A 17,121-nucleotide genomic window follows, 5' to 3' on the forward strand; every position below is an offset into this window, starting at 1 on the left:
GCGTATTGGATTGGGTGTTGTCCTGATACAGCACGGCAGACCTGTAGCCTTTGCGTCTCATCAGCTCAAGGTCCATGAGCTGAACTACCTCACGCATGATTTGGAGCTGGCAGCAGTTGTCTTCGCACTGAAGGTGTGGAGACACTATCTCTATGGGGTTAGGTTCGAGCTCTTCTCCGACCACAAGAGCTTGAAGTATCTGTTCTCTCAATCCAAGTTGAACATGAGACAGAGACGTTGGATGAAGCTTTTAAAGGACTATGATTTTGACCTCCAGTACCACCCAGGCAAGGCAAATGTGGTGGCGGATGCACTCAGCTATCAGCCACGAGGCCTGGTAGCACATATGATGATTCAAGAGTGGAGGATATTCGAGGATATAGTAGAGTACGACTTTGATTTTAGTCTGCAGTCTTTTATCGTTCAACTTTCGAGCCTGTCGATTCAACCCTCTCTTATCGCAAGGGTCACGAGGCTCAGCAGATAGATGAGTCGTTACAGGATTACTGAGCAGAGAGGGCATCTGAGAGTCAGACAGATTGGCAGATTAGTACTGATGGTGGACTTCGCTTCAGAGGTCGATTATGTATCCCGGATATTCCTGAGTTGCGCAGAGATCTTATGACCGAGGCACATCGATCGCGATTTTCTATCCACCCTGGCTCGACGAAGATGTACCGTGATATGAGGAGACAGTATTTTTGGGCAGGGATGAAGCGCCAGATCACCAGTTTTGTGGCCGAGTGTGACACATGCCAGCGTGCTAAGGCCGATCATCAGAGACCCCCTGGTCTATTGCAGCCATTGAGTGTCCCGACGTGGAAGTGGGAGCACGTATCTACAGATTTTATTATGAGTTTGCCGAGGACTCAGCGCGATCATGACACCATTTGGGTTGTTATGAACCATCTGACGAAGTCGACACATTTTCTTGCGATTCGTGCGACTTGGCCTTTGGACCGGCTTGCGAGGCTATTCATTTAGGAGATTGTGAGACTGCACGGCATTCCAGTCTCGATCGTTTCTGACCGAGACCCGAGATTCACGTCTCAGTTCTGGAGGAGCTTTCAGAGAGCTATGGGCACTGAGTTGCAGCTCAGTACCGCGTATCATCCGCAGATCGATGGCCAGACTGAGAAGATCAACCAGATCCTTGAGGATATGCTTCGGGCCTGCGTGATTGACTTCGGTGGTAGCTGGGATGAGTATTTGCGATTTCCTGAGTTTGCATACAACAACAGCTATCAGGCGACCATTGGCATGGCTCCTTTTGAGGCATTGTATGACAGACCGTGTAGATCTCTAAGTTGTTGGACCGAGGTTGGAGAGTGGCGTCTCCTAGGTCCCGAGCTTGTGCAGGAGACATCAGAGGTTATTGATATCATCAGGTAGAGGATGCGCACAGCTCAGAGCCGGCAGAAGAGTTTTGCTGATCGCCAGCGTCGTCCCTTAGAGTTTGATGTAGGGGACCACGTGTATCTCAAGGTCTCACCCATGAAGGGCGTAGTTCGATTTGGAGCGAAGGGCAAGCTTGCCCCGAGATTCATAGGACCCTTCGAGATCACTGAACGCATTGGCGCTGTGGCCTATCGGCTTGCCTTACCATCTCAGTTGTCTGGCATCCACAACGTTTTCCACGTCTCTATGTTGAGGAAGTGTGGGTCAGACATCGTTCTTGTTATCGATTGGCAACCGTTGGAGGTTCGTGAGGACGCTTCTTATATTGAGTAGCCAGTACGTAACCTTGATCGGAATGAGCAGGTCCTCCGAACCAAGGTCATCCCCTTGGTGAAGGTTCAGTAGGGCCACCATTCTGTGGATGAGGCATCTTGGGAGCGCGAGGCTGAGATTCGAGAGCGTTATCCTCATCTCTTTGATGATTGAGTGTCTGTTGTATGTTGCATGTTGTCTCTGATATTTATTCTACGATGCCTTGTTTCCTCTTTATTATGAGTTATGATTCCTTGCTATGATTCTGTAAATTTCGACGACGAAATTTTTATTTAGAGGGGAGAGTTGTAAGACCCATGTCCTAGTCCGTACGGTTCCGTTGGCTTCCGCAGTCCTTCCGGTCAAATTTCGGCAACCTTCACACCGTATCCAACATTTATGCGTGATCTTAAGCCAAGTCCCACACACCGACGTTGGCTTAATCCGAAACCTATGTCTTGGCGACTGCGTCGTCACCGCGGTTCCAACGCCACGACTCGCACATCGAACCGATACCCGGGCAAGAAGATGTCAATCTGCGTTTATTCCAAAGAAACACCGCGCGTTGCGGATTTGTAGGGAATCTCTACAATTAGTCCCATCAATCAACCATAAATGCATCCCTTACCCTAAGTACAACAAACCATTCCCTCTTTTTCAAAAGTCCACTCTCTTTCCACCTCACCACTCCTTTTTTTCCAAATTTCAACCTCAACCATACCACTTTTACAAATTTTCAACCCAACCCATCACCCATCACACCTCACCCATCCATATCATCTCTCTCTCCCTCTCATTTCTCAAATCTCCCAAGCAACTCAAGCCTCACACGTCCAAGCTTCCCTCTCCCTCCCAAGTGTGGTCCACCTTCTCATCTTCCATCTACACCCTCTCATCTCTCATCCACACCATTAATCTCCCATCATCCACCGTCCAAGGCAAAGGCAAGGAGCATTTGAGGCCAAGGGAGAAAGGAGGAGGCTTAAAGGTGGGTGATCCACCATTGAAATCTTGATCTTTAGGGCCCACTTATTGTGGGACCCATTTTGATGTATGTGTTGTATCAATGGAGGGCCCATAGTGGCGGGGTCCCTCCTCTCTATCTCACCGTATATTTCTCTCTCTCTTTCGTTGTGATGGTGTGGATCCCACCAATATGTGTTACATCTACCCCGTCCATCTACATCAGACGGTGTGGCCCACTCTATTACAGGTGATGATCCGTACCATCCACTGTTTGGATGGGCCCAATGCATCTTTTTATATATATGTATATATATATATGTGTGTGTGTTATATTTTATAATATATATATATAATATAATATGTATTTATATATATATAAAATAAGATATATATTATATGTATATGCATATATATTGGTGGGCCACTTCCACGTGGGACCCACCACAATGATGTGATTCTGTAAGTCGTCCAGCATCCCTGGACCCTGGACGTCGGCAAATAGTGAAGTGTTAACTGGCATGGGTGTGTACTTTAAAAAAAAGAGAAAGAATTGGTGGGCCTGTCATGCAAGCCCCACCTTGATGTATAAGTCAAATCCAAGCCGTCCATCCTCTTCCTCATATCATTTTAGGCATTGAGCCGAAAAATGATCTTAATCTGAACTTATGGTGGGCCATAGCATAGCGAACAAGTTTCCTACCATTGAAATACACTCCGATGCTATTGTACATAAAAAAACTATTCAATATTGGTCTCGATAGATTTATATCGAGCCACAAGGGCCAATGACTGGTGTGGATCTTGCTGATATGGGCCCCGCCTGTGCAAAACCATAGAAAAATGATATTTTAAAAAAAAACAGACAATAGCAGCAATTGCTGTCGCCACTGACAGCAGGCGCTGTCAGGCGCAGGCAGCCCCTGTAATGGACCGCCTGACGGACGGACCGAGCTGGGCTCACGGCCCCAACTGTGGGCCCCACCTTGATGCGTTTCGCCCATCAGCACCGTGCATTTGATGGGTCCCCTCGGACCAGCCGTCCATCCCAAAAATCAGCCATATACAGAACTCAGGTGGGACACACCATCTAAAATCGTGTGAAGACCTGCCTAAACATATAAAAATACTTGGTGGGGCCTACCTAAAATTTGGATGCCACTGAAACTTGGTCTGAACCTTCAGCCAAGTGGGACCCACATAATGAGTGGGCTGCATTTGGGAACCACATTTGGTGGGCCCATTTTTCCCAAGTCCACGTGGCCTTTTAAAAAGGTTAGATGTAAATAAACATCACTGTGGGCTCCCCTGGCCGTGTGACCTTATAAACAGCTTGGGTGGAAAGTAAACATTGCAGTGGGCCCTACCCCAGGTCCACGTGACCCTTTGAATGGGTGGTGTGGCAAATAAATATTACAGTGGGACCAGGCCACGTGTGATCTTATCAAAAGGTTGGGTAGCAAATAAAGATTACAGTGGGCCCTACCTTGGTCCACATGGTTTTATGAACAGTTGGGTGGAAAATAAACATTATGTTGGGCCCTAAGTTGGGTGGAAAATAAACATTAAATTGGGCCCTAGGCTGGGTGGAGAATAAACATTATGGTGAGTCCTACTTAGAACCCACCCATGTATATATTGAAATCCACACCCTCCATTAGTGTGGGCTTCATCATGATGCATGTGTTTCATCCAACTGTCCAACTATTTTGGAGATAATTTAAGGCCCATTGTTAATGCCCACCTTGATTTGTATAGGGCCCATAGTATGAGGCCCATTGTGAAGTATGTAAGAATCGTGTGTTTAGGCCCAGCTTCATGTATTTGTGGCCTGCCTACTAAGGCCCACTTAAGATATATGAGTCCATGGTTGGAGGCCCATTTGATGTATTTGGACCCTTAGGTCGAGGCCCAACAAGATCTATATAAGGCTCATTACAATGTGATTCTACCATGGTTCATGTGTTGATTATTGTAGAGGGCCATGCCTTGGGAACAATGTCGGTTTGACGTCCACATTGCAAGTACAATGTTGGTTAAATGTCCGCATTGTCACTCTTCCTAAGGCCCATTAATAGGTCCATACCTTTAGTGTATAGGCCGTCTATGCCCATCTTCATTTTGATCAAAGCCCATCACCACATAACATGCTTAGTATAGATTCATGATTCATGATCATACGCATCATATGTATGCCTGATATGAGAAGTGATTGATCATAGCATATGCCTTCGGGCAGATCGTTTATGGGCTCCCAGATAGGCCGAATCGCCCCACATGAGCGCTCAGTATGCGCAGGATTGTTGCATGTTTGGTAGGGTGATTCATGCACTTACATTTGTGTGATCAGGATCATTGTATGCCCTAACAACATCAGGGCTATAGCCTCCACAGACACATCGTGGGTGGCTAGGTTGGATACTGAAAATGTTTGGTTCTAGCATACGGGCGCCATAGATGTCCCTGTGTGAAAATTCCTAAACCCGATGGTACCAGAAGATGACTCCAATGTCGAGACCGAGTGGATATCTGAGCGCATGAGGGCCGAATACCAGGAGGTCGTGTCTCCCACCGTGTCGTGGTCGGTTGGAAAGGAGTGTGGCCTTACTCGCCCGAGGGTAGGGGGCAATACTAGGCTGAGTTTGACCAGCTCGTGAATGGGTCCGCTATCGACGTGCTGGATAGGTATTGGCAGACTATTGGTCAGGCGGATAGTGAGGTTTCTTACGCTCACTTGGACTGTGCGGATAGGAAAGCGACAGTGCCATTTGGAGTGTATTGAACCCCGGTGATTATCCAAAATGAGGACTGTACTGATATATGATAAGGATTGGCATGCTTGAGTTGCATCTCGCATCGCATGGCTGTGTTATGGCTGATGACATTCACATCTTGCACCGCATAGCCTTAGTACGGTTGATTGCATTCATGTACTCATCACCATGATTCTGCATTACTCTGACCATGCGTTCTGAGCACGCTTATATTGTGCACACACTTACATCACCCTCTAAGCTTTCTATAAGCTTATGCACGATTGATGCGTGCAGGTGACGCCAGGACGCAGTCGCAGCCATAGTCTCGCTGTAGTTGGAGCGTGCAGCAGAGCTTCTGGAGTTTTGTTTTTTTCGTTACATTGTATTTTCCCTTTTTGTCGCATTGTACTAAAAAGTTTTTGATCATAGTGGATTTTGTGGTGTTCTTGTGGTTATTGTTCGTGGGTTATACTTTTTGTTATGCTCATTATGATTCAGACTGATGATTATAAATCCTCCTTGTAGTATCCCAGGATCGGAATCTGGTGAATGGGTGCCGGGATCCGAGAATGGGATTCAACGGTGGCTGTCGGCACCGGATTCGGCGATCGGGAATTCTGTGAGCCCGGTTTTCGAGTTCGGGATGTCACATTATCAACCTAGACCAACACATCCTCAATTATCCCCCTTGGTACTCGAATCGAGCGATCGGCAAGTTGTAATGTGGTTCGGGTGGGTTTTACTTCACCTAGACCTAGCTGTTTGTAGACTTAGTATGGAATCAGATTTACGCTCACTCCTAAATGAAGAAGTGCGTGCTCAATATAGTAATTTTCAATTACACAAGCGGCGGTTGGGCTACTGGGATCTTTGTATTTTCGTGGCACATCTTGCTTTAGGATGACACTCACTTTTTTAGTTAAAAAGATTTTCTTTTGAATATTTTGCCATCTTTTGGTCGTACATAAGTCTTTCAGAAATTTGACATATGAAGGTATTTGTTTAACCGCATCAAGTAGATGAAAGTTGACCTTCACTTGTTTCAGCACCTCTAGAATATCCTGAGAATTATAGAGAGGTTTTGGTGTAACTAACCATTGGGAAAATGGAGAAATTGGCTTGCCTTAAGCTTATATTCTAACTCCAGTGGGGCATAGCTAGATCTATCATTATTGTCCTCTTCCGGGCCCTTAGGCTTTTCAGCCCTAACCAGAATGGTTTTGTCAATGGTCTTCCCACTCCAAAGAGTGGTGATAGATTTACCTTGCTCCATCTGATTTGAAGAGCTCGGGTTGCTATCTTCATATTGCAGTTTTGGATTGGGAAGAGGTTGAGCTGGAAGGCTCCATTTATTCCCAATCGCACCTTTAGTCTCAAGTCCTTGTATGGCCTTTGTGAGGTTTTTAAAGACTTGTAGCATAACCTGAATGAAAAACTCTTGATTTTAAAGATGCTTTAATTCCAGATCCTCCTAAGGTTTCCCTTGATGTGGAATTTAGTTAGGGAATCCTTGAGGTGTAGCAGTTTGTCCATTTCTCTCACTGAAGTTTGGATGATTTCTCTAGTTGGGATTGTACATATTAGAGGTGAGCCCATTGAAAGGTCTTGGGTAATTATTCATGGCATTGGATTGTTCATTCAGTACCTCTTGAAAGGCAGGTATTGTTGGACAATTTTCAATTGTATGAATGTTGCAAGCGCAAATACCGCAAACAGTTTCCTTAGCCTTATCATTCTTTAATTTCATGGCTTTGAGTTTTCTGGTGAGATTAGCCACTTTAGCATTGATATCATCATCCTCTCTCAAGAGATACATTCCGCTCCTCTCATTGGATTGAGTTGACCTAGACATGGTGCTTGATTTTGAGGAGATGTCTCAAGATTGTGGGTTTTCAGCAAGCATATCAAAGTAGTCTCACACATTAACGACATTTTTATTCATGAATTCCCCATTACACATTTTCTCGACCAATTGGCACATTGGAGATGTCAGTCTATCATAGAAAAAGTTCGTGATGCACCACGTTTCAAAACTGTGTTATGGGCATGAACTGACAAGATCCTTGAACACACCCTAAATTTCGAGGGTCAAGCAAAACTCAACTCCTGAGATCCAATGCGTCACTTATGCAATATAGATAATGATGTTTAAATGTTGTCCATATTAGTGCATTAAACATGAATGAGATTATACTAAATCAACATACCATACTCCAGAGATAATTAAATTAATCAAGCGGAAGACTGAGATAGGTATATAAAGTATATATAAGTTTTTCATAATTTCCAGAGTATGAGTATGTTAACAGGCTAAATATATACATGTATTGTTTGAAAATTTACAAAATATTAAAGTGTAAATGTCCAACTACTCCAGGTAACCCTATAATCCCATCGAATCAGAATGAGGTCTACGAAGACCCGCTTGACAACTGAATATGAGAGAATTCCTCCTCCTTATCCATGAAGTCCATTTCAACTGCATAGACTCCGTCATTACCTGCATCTACAATAGAGTCTGGTTGATGTTTTAAAACACCGTCTTAAAGTGGGAATGAGTGATCAACTCAGTGGCACTATAAGGCAAAGGTTAACATGTTATCAATTCAGTCAAGCAGTAATGATAAAGCAATAAAACAAACATTCCTAAGTACTCTTATTAATGCATGGATGATATGCAGTAATGATACATGCCCTCGCTTACACTCCCTCAAGTGACTTCATCAACCATTCGAGCATGACAAACTCCCTAAACGTGCGCTGCCTTGCCAAAGCACATGCAATGCGGTGCATGATCGTGTTAGCCAAGTAATTAATTAGGCTTATTCAGATAGCAGATTCGGAAAGCTAAGGTACCTCCCTTTACATCATTAACCCAAACGGGGATCCATCCAAGGTCGTCAATCCTAGTTAATCACATACGATAGGCAAGTTGTAGGGCATCACCCCTAATGAAAGTAGTGGATAGGAAAATTCAAGAGTTTATACTCGATGTCACTACGGGAGGCTAGTTACCTGAACGTATGCCAACAGCTTGAATACAGTGTCCCATACCATCGTATTCGTATCACAAGTTAGGTTTGTTCAGTGGTCACTACAGGAAGGCTCGTCACCCCAGCGTAGGCTGGCATCTTGACCACAGTGTCCCATATAACCATGCCCAGCTCATGAGTCTTAGCAGATCGTGGTACCATGGTTGAAACGGGTTCTACATTAGTAAGTAGTACCTTAGATTCAAGCAGTCGTGTCCATACATGGTAAACACATAATAGGCCAATTGGGTTATCTGACAAGTTTGATTGGTACGAGCGCACACTGAATTAATCGACATGGAGCGCATAAGTATTCCATGTGGCCTAAACACCGTCGACAATCATCTTACGGCTCGGATTCATTGAACATATCAAATGTGGCGAGACTAATTCAGCCACTCAATCGGGAATCGTTAACGATTGTCTGGACTACGTAGTAGTCCCAAACATACTCAAATGCAGCATGTGGATACATATGATAATCATATAATCATTTAACAAAAAATTCAAGTGAATCTTTCATTTACGCATTTTATCAAACACAATGAACATGCTATTTTACATATGCATTCCATCCATAAATTGTGCATTAGAAATTTAGATTACATGAGGAAAATCATAAATATGGATAAGGTAGTTGAGAATCCTATCTCAATACCCTATATAAAAACAATTCACCAACAATTTCTCATTCAGACATTTGATCAAACTCTTAGATTACACATTACTATATACATAGACTAAATTAGTTACAGCATATATTATGGCAAATCCTTTCACAAAGGAGTTATCATACAAACAACAAACATGAATTCTAGATTAATAGTCATGGCAAGCATAAATCATAATTGCAAGTTCATTCAAACATTTCAACAAACACATGAAATGCATATTTGTTCAACATAGTCCATACATGTGAAATATATGGAAAATGTCATATCTAAGGTCATATGGTAGCAATCAAGTCGGATATAAATCATTGCTAACATTGAAAGCCTTAAAAACCATAACTTAAACGTTTATAGTCCATAGCTTTCGTTGGATTGCTCATTTCGAACTCGGTTCGAATCCTACACCTTAGTCAATAGATACCTAAATTAGGAAATCTGTTAACTAGGTTAACAAACAACTATTCTAAACCTTAACTATGCGTTAGGGTTTGGATTTCTTACCCAAATCGTAGTTGGAATGGTCGTAGTGATGGTGGGGAGGTGAATTAGCACGTGGAACAGTGAGAGTGAATCCCAACAACAATCTCCTGAACTCTCTTCTCCTCACACTTTTCTCTTATTTTTTCTCTTCTCTCACCTAGGGTTTGAGAAATTTGTATGGAATGAGAATGGGGTGGTTTAAGGGCATTATATAGGCCCAAAACTGATGTCAATGGCCCCAGGGCCATGGTATACTTATGTTATAGCCGAAGGGTGTCCATTTCGGGCAAATGGGACTCATCTGGAAGTCCATTACCCACCTATGGCATAAGATAAGTTCCCTGACATTGGATCTAAGCCAGGTTATGATTTCTGTATGATCGGATTAGCGGATTGACTATAGAGGACCTGTATCAGATCAACGGTCATTGTCACTCGATAAGGGCCACAAGTTTACAGATATGTGCAGGAAAATTTTCCTGATCCATGGGTGAAGTTCAGTTAGAAACTGACGGTCTAAAATCTTCATTTTCGCCTACAAGAGAACGACCCAATTCACTTAAGTTCTGGTTCATTTTCTAAAGATATTCACGTTTCTCACACATTTCACTCAGGGCCCGTGTTGTGTGTTTCTAGGTACTATTTGGGCTCGGTTCCCACGATGGTTGTCAAGCCCAATAAGGTGGTCATAACCCTATGGTTTTGCAGTAATTGGACTTTTAACATACGGTCCAGGTCTGATACGGAGTTTCAATGTGCTCCCGAGAGCAACCGGGTTTTGGGATTTCTTCGAGGTTTTACATAATATTAAGTTAGCAATTTTAATGGTTTTAGGTCTCTCCATCCGTATAGATAGTGGTTCAAGCTAATTCCAATGATTATTTAGTTTAGTACTTAACTAAACTTCACCTAAATTCTACATAACACGGTCCTTAGGGATTTCTGCCTGAGGTGATACTCGAGTCTTTGTACGAATTTTTTCGAGACGTTATAATCTACCCCACTTAAAGAAAAATTTCATCCCTGAAATTAGTACCTTTGCGTACTCCTCAAGGATCTAAGGGTAGTTCTTACGGACTTCGGCTTCTGTTTCCCAAGTAGCTCTTCCTCAGTGTGGTGAGTCTATAATACTTTCATGAGCTGGATAACCTTGCTGCGCAGCACTTGTTCTTTCTTATCAAGAATACATGTTGGTCGCAGTATGTAGGTAGTATCTTCACTCAATTGTATTTGCTCCTATTTGATAATATGGGAAGGGTCAGGAACATATTTCTTTAGCATCGATACATGAAATAATTGTGCACACCCATGAGTGGTGTGGGCAAAGTAAGGCGGTATGTTACCAAACCCACTTGGTCTAGAATCTGGAATGGACTAATAAATTGTGGTGTGAGTTTCCCTTTCTTGCCAAATCGAGGGACTCCCTTCATGGGGAAAACCTTAAGAAATACATGGTCCCCAACTTCGAATTTCAACTATCGTCATCGGTTATCGGCATAACTCTTCTATCTACTCTGGGCTGCAAGAAGTCGGCGTCTAATAATATCAATCTTATCTGAGGTCGCTTGTACTAAATTTGGACGAAATAAACTCTTCTCGCCAACTTCTGCCCAACAATGGGGTGCTCGACATAGACGCCCATACAATGCTTCATAAGGAGTCATGCCAATACTCGTCTGGAAGCTGTTATTATAAGTGAACTCATCATAGGGAAGACAGTCATCCCAACTATCCTTGAAATCGAGCACACATGCTCACAACATATCTTTTAATATCTAGTTTACCCTTTCTGTCTGCCCATTAGTCTATGGATGGAACGCGGTACTGAACGTCAGTTTCACTCTCATTGCTTCCTAGATTTGAGTCTAGAAAATAGATATGAATCACGTGTCTCGGTTTGACACAATCTCTATAGGCACTCCATACAGTCGTATGATCTCTTTGATGTACAACTTAGCTAAATCATCTGCTGAGTTTGAAACTCTAGCTAGGAGGAAATGAGCCGATTTCGTTAATTGGTCCACAATCACCTAAATAGAGTCATGTCCCTTCCTTGTCTTTGGTAACCCATAAATGAAATCCTTACATATGAAGTCCCATTTCCATTCAGCTATGAACATGGGCTAAAGTATTTTAAGAGGTTGGCGATGCTCGGCCTTGACCTGCAGGCACGTAAACAACGGGATACATAATCTACTATGTGGGCCTTCATGTTGTCCCACCAGTATGAATGCTTCATATCTCTATACATCTTTATATTATCAGAATGCATTGCCATCCTTGAATTGTAAGTGGGTTATAGAACTTCCATTCTCAAGTCATGGAGGTTCGGGACGCATAGACAGCCACGATATCTCAAACCTCCGTCTAAGCCAACCCTCCATTCGGAATCTTCACTGTCACTCGCTTGTTTTCTCATTTTCATCAACAATTCATCTTCCTTCTGAGCCATAATGATTCAGTCATCAATAAGTGGTTGTACGTGGATGTCTGCGATGCTCTCGAACGACTCCTCTATTGTAAACTTCTGTTCGAAGTCTCGCACAAACTCTACCATATTCCATTCTTCTATCATCAGCGGGGCTGCAAATTCTATTGTCTTCTTGCGGCTCAACACATCAGCTATAAGGTTTGCCTTGCCAGGATGGTATGAGACCTCAAACTTGAAGTCTTTAAAGGTTTCCATCCAACGTCGTTGCCTCATATTCAGGTCTCTCTGCGTGAATATGTACTTGAGGCTCTTGTGGTCGCAAAAGAGTTCGAACTCCTCTTCATAGAGGTAATGTCTCCAGAGCTATATTGTAAAGATGACGGCCACTAATTCCAGGTCGTGCGTGGGGTAGTTTTCTTCGTGTTTCCTTGACTGTCGCAATGCATAGGCAATCACTCTATCCTTTTGCATAAGAACACAACCCAAACCAACACGAGAGGCGTTGGTGTATATAATATATCTGACCCCTTGCTCCGACAATACTAACGCAAGGGCGGACGTTAGCTTGTCCTTTAATTCCTGAAAGGCTGCTTCTGCTTTCTTATTTCACACAAACTTAAAATCTTTTCGAGTGAGTTGAGACAACGGTCTGGCTATTTTGGAAAAATCCTTGATGAATCGGTAATAGTAGCCAGCAAGTCTGAGGAAACTCCTCACTTTAGTAACTAAACCAGGCTGTTCCCAGTCCTGTACCGCAGTCACCTTGGCAAGGTCCATGGCAATTCCTTTCTTGGACACCACGTGTCCCAGAAACTTGACTTCTTCCTTCCAGAAGTCGCATTTCCGGTATTGAGCAAACAACTGATTCTTCCTGAGAGTATCGAAGACTGCTCCCAGGTGTTCTTCATGATCTTTCTGACTCTTGGAGTATTTCAAAATGTCATCTATAAGTATGATGATGAACCAGTATAGATACGGTCGAAACACCCAGTTCATGAGGTCTATGAACATGGTCAGTGCATTTGTAAGTCCAAACGACATCACAAGGAATTCATAGTGGTCAAAACTGGTTTTGAATGACGTTTTTTGCACGTCTTCATCCCTGATTCATAACTGATGATATCTGGACTATAGGTCAATTTTAGAAAAATATTGTGCCCCTTTCAACTGGTCAAACAGGTCATCTATCCTAGGCAGAGGATGCTTGTTCTTAACCGTGACGTGATTCAGCCTACGATAATCAATACATAATCACAGCGATCAATCCTTCTTCTTTACAAACAATACATGTGCTCCCTAAGGAGATACGCTAGGCCGTATAAAGCCTGATTCTAGCAAATCATCTATCTATCTCCTTAACTCCTCCATTTCACATGGAGGCATGCGGTATGTTGGTAAGGAAATGGGCATCGCACCAAGCACAAGGTCGACAGTAAAGTCGATCTCATGCTGAGGATGTAGTCCAGGTATCATCCTGAACACGTCCATGAAATCTTAGACTACAGGTGTGTCCCCAAGTATTGGACCATCAACATTCTCCAATAAGGAAGCGTAACAACTTATACGGTAGGGCTAACTGACATGAACTGGGAAAGTAAAGGTTATGCCCTTAGGTCCCCAGGCTGTCACCACTCTAGTATTACAATCGATCTCTGCCTTCATTTCGGTGAGCCAATCCATGCCGAGGATTACGTTGTAATGATGCAACGGGGTGACAGCAGGTCAATGCGCACCATTCTGCTCCTTAAGTCTATTGGGCTATCTTTATAAAACTTAGTAGTGTCGGAGAAGGTCCGTGTCGCGATAAGGACTCTCACCCCAATCATGGGGGTAGTGTTCAACCCCAAATGCTTGACTGTAAATCATGATACTATCGAAATAGTGGACCTAGTGTCCACTAATAGGAATATAGGTGTACCTTGAATATGGGCAGTGACTTTAAAGGCTAAAGGCGCTGCAACCGCTGGCTCAGATGCTCCAGCTACGAGTGCATGTACACGCGCTTATTGAGAACAATTTGGTTGTGCTGCCATAGGTCGTTGAGGCGGCCCATTTTGAGGTACGGGTAGTCGGTAAAATGGCTGTGTTGGTGGCACCGATCGTAGAGGTAAAGCTGATATAGCATATAGTAGCTGACAGTTGATCTTTTGAGGTAGCGTAAAACCATTGTCTATCATCTTAGTGAAACAATAGGTGTTTATATGGCCTATCTTCCTACAATAGATGCACCACAGATCTGATCGCCTCTGCTGGGTCAGTGGAGCCATAGGCTTGGGAGGCGAATCTGCATGTGGCCTCTTGCCGAGGAATGGTCGGTTCGACAATTCAGGCCGATGCCTCGGGCCCATGGGCATACGTGTATGGGACAGTCTATCTCCATCTTGCTTAGCTCATAGGGACATGTTCACTAGATCAACATAATTAGGAATGCTAGTGCAACACATCTTCATATGGATATCAGGCCGTAAACCCTCAGAAAATCGTCACATTGTCATCGGCTGGTCTGCTAGGATCAAAACTCATATCTGGCTAGCTCCGTAAAGTAGTTCTTGTACACAGCCATATTCATTCCTCCCCGTTGGAGGTGGAGAAACTTACCCTCCTTTTCATTACGATAAGTGAGGGGGAAGTACTTCCCATGGAAGTGAGTCTCAAATGCGTCCAGGTCCACATGTGTTCTGTGGGAACTATTCGTAGTATGTTGTCCCACCATAGACTAGCCTCCTTCTCAAACATATATGTAACTAGCTCTACTTGCTCTACCTCAGTACAGTGCAATGGTTTTAACATCTTGGATACATAATTCAACCAGTATTCAGCCTCCTTTGGTCTGTGAGTACACAAAAAAGTAGGAGGACAGAAACACTGAAAGCACTCAAAAAGGCCACTGGTGTTCATATTTCCAGCAGGCTGCACAGGTGGTGCGGGTGGGACCATATTCATGTTCTGGATAATGGCCCCTGCAATAGTGGCTCAAACTTACTACTGCTGCTGCATTAGGAACATCATTTGATCCAACCTATTAGGCGGAGGAGCTGCCTGAGGCATATGTGACGTCGATGAAGATGCACGGTTCTGTTATGAAACCGATGGTACACAAGGTGTTGGCCCATTAGTGGGGCCAGTGGCCGGCTGTGAATCCAGCATTGTTTCAAAATTTAGGCCCAAACTAGGGTCCGTCTGGCTATCGCTCAGGGGAGATGCCTCGTTAATCGATTCGCCAAGTGCAAGACGTGTCATATTCCGAGTGGTTTTCGGAGGCATTCCCTATATACAATATAGGGTGGAACATGTGTAAGATTTTGAATAACAACACTCAATTTTCCAAGCATTCTGTACATTTCAAATCAAAAGAAGCTTTATGCATTTCATTTAACCAAAATTGTCACAATACATGAGATGTAGTCTTACATGGATCATGACAAAAGATACATGTGAGTTAATCTAGTACAAGTTTTAACACCACCTACTCTAACATATAAGTAAGCTTAATAAGGCTATTACGAAGATAAGCAGGAAACAAGGAAAACCAAAAGACGACTACAACATGCGTCTAGTCCTCTGACTCTGGTGAAGGCAGAGGCGCACCCTTGTCCTGTATACAGCGAAAGAGGGTCTTCAAGGTGCGACACATTCTCTTAAATTTTTGTTTCAGATAGGCCTAATTCTCCTTGACCTCTTGTCTTGGGGCGGCCTGGTTCTCTTCAATCTGAGCCATGTGGGCTTCTAAGGCAGCCCGATCATGGCAGTCCTCACGAGTAGCAGTAGGAGGTCCCCCATATGAATCATGGGCCTCCTCTTCTTCCTCACTGCTTTCCTCATCATTTCCTTGCTCAGTACTTTCCTCTTCACTCTCTTCTTCAATGATGATATAGTTCGGGGTGTGGATATCCATATGGAGTTGGAAATCGAAATTTCAGGTGATCTTACAAATAAGTCGACCAAAAGGGAGTGAGGCATCTCCCTGTGTAGATCGTGTAGTACCCACAATCTGAGACAAGACAAATGTAGGCAGGCATAGCTTGTCTCCCTAACTAGCTCTATATAAAAAATCAACCATGAGTCGAGTGCATTCCGTGCGATTACTCCACCTGGGATACACGTAATATGTGAATATGTGGTGGAGCAGGCGAAAATCGTTTGTTATTTTGGTCGATGCAAGGCTATTTCCTCACCTCCACCACTCAAGCTGGTCGTAAAGGAAATGTTGAAATGGCCAAGCTATATGTCTTAGAGGAGGGGTGAATAGGACTGTGCCAAATTTTAAGATAAATACAGCAGAATATGAAATAGAGAATAGATAGCACTATACACTAATCACAGAATGGGAATGGAAAGCAGCCTAAAATAGAGAAATAGAAACATAAATTGTTCTAAGGACAACCTTACACCAAAAACCAAAGTTTATGGTAGGACAACCTTATTTCTAGAATAAGTAGAGAAACAAAAGCACAACATTATAAAGAGATAGCAAAAATATAATGTTGTAATGTAAATCTAAATTATTACAACATTCCCCACTGTGCTTGAAATGTAAAATTTACAACATTTACATTCCACAATTCTGAATGATAAAAGATAGGAAATATAAATCACACATCCACAACACAAAGAATTATAGTGGTTCGCCTGTGTGTTCACCAACTTTTAAATAACAGCCACACAGAATGCTACTCCACTCCTAATATCCTCACACAGGGGATATTAGCGTTCACTATCAAATAGGTTTTCACAGGTTCACCCAAAACCTTCACAATTGTGTCTTTTTCAAAGGGCTTACACAATTAAAAAACCCTCACTTCTGAGTTTTCTGGCTCTCCTCAGATAACCAACAACTTTGAGATTTTTCTGGCTTAACCTCAAATAAAACCAAAACAATGTAAATTACACAAATTGTAAAATACCTAATTTTCTCCTTCGTTGTAGTAGCCCAGAAGAACCAAGTCGGAGTAGAGATTTGAATGTCAAAGTTCAATGTCTAATACTCACTTTATAATGGTTCTAATAGATTTTAAATTAAAACAAAAGGTCTAGCTCTAATTAATTTTGATTTCAGAGAAAGGAAAACAACAATTCCT

The sequence above is a fragment of the Magnolia sinica genome, chromosome 7, assembly GCF_029962835.1.
Source record: "Magnolia sinica isolate HGM2019 chromosome 7, MsV1, whole genome shotgun sequence".
NCBI lineage: Eukaryota > Viridiplantae > Streptophyta > Magnoliopsida > Magnoliales > Magnoliaceae > Magnolia > Magnolia sinica.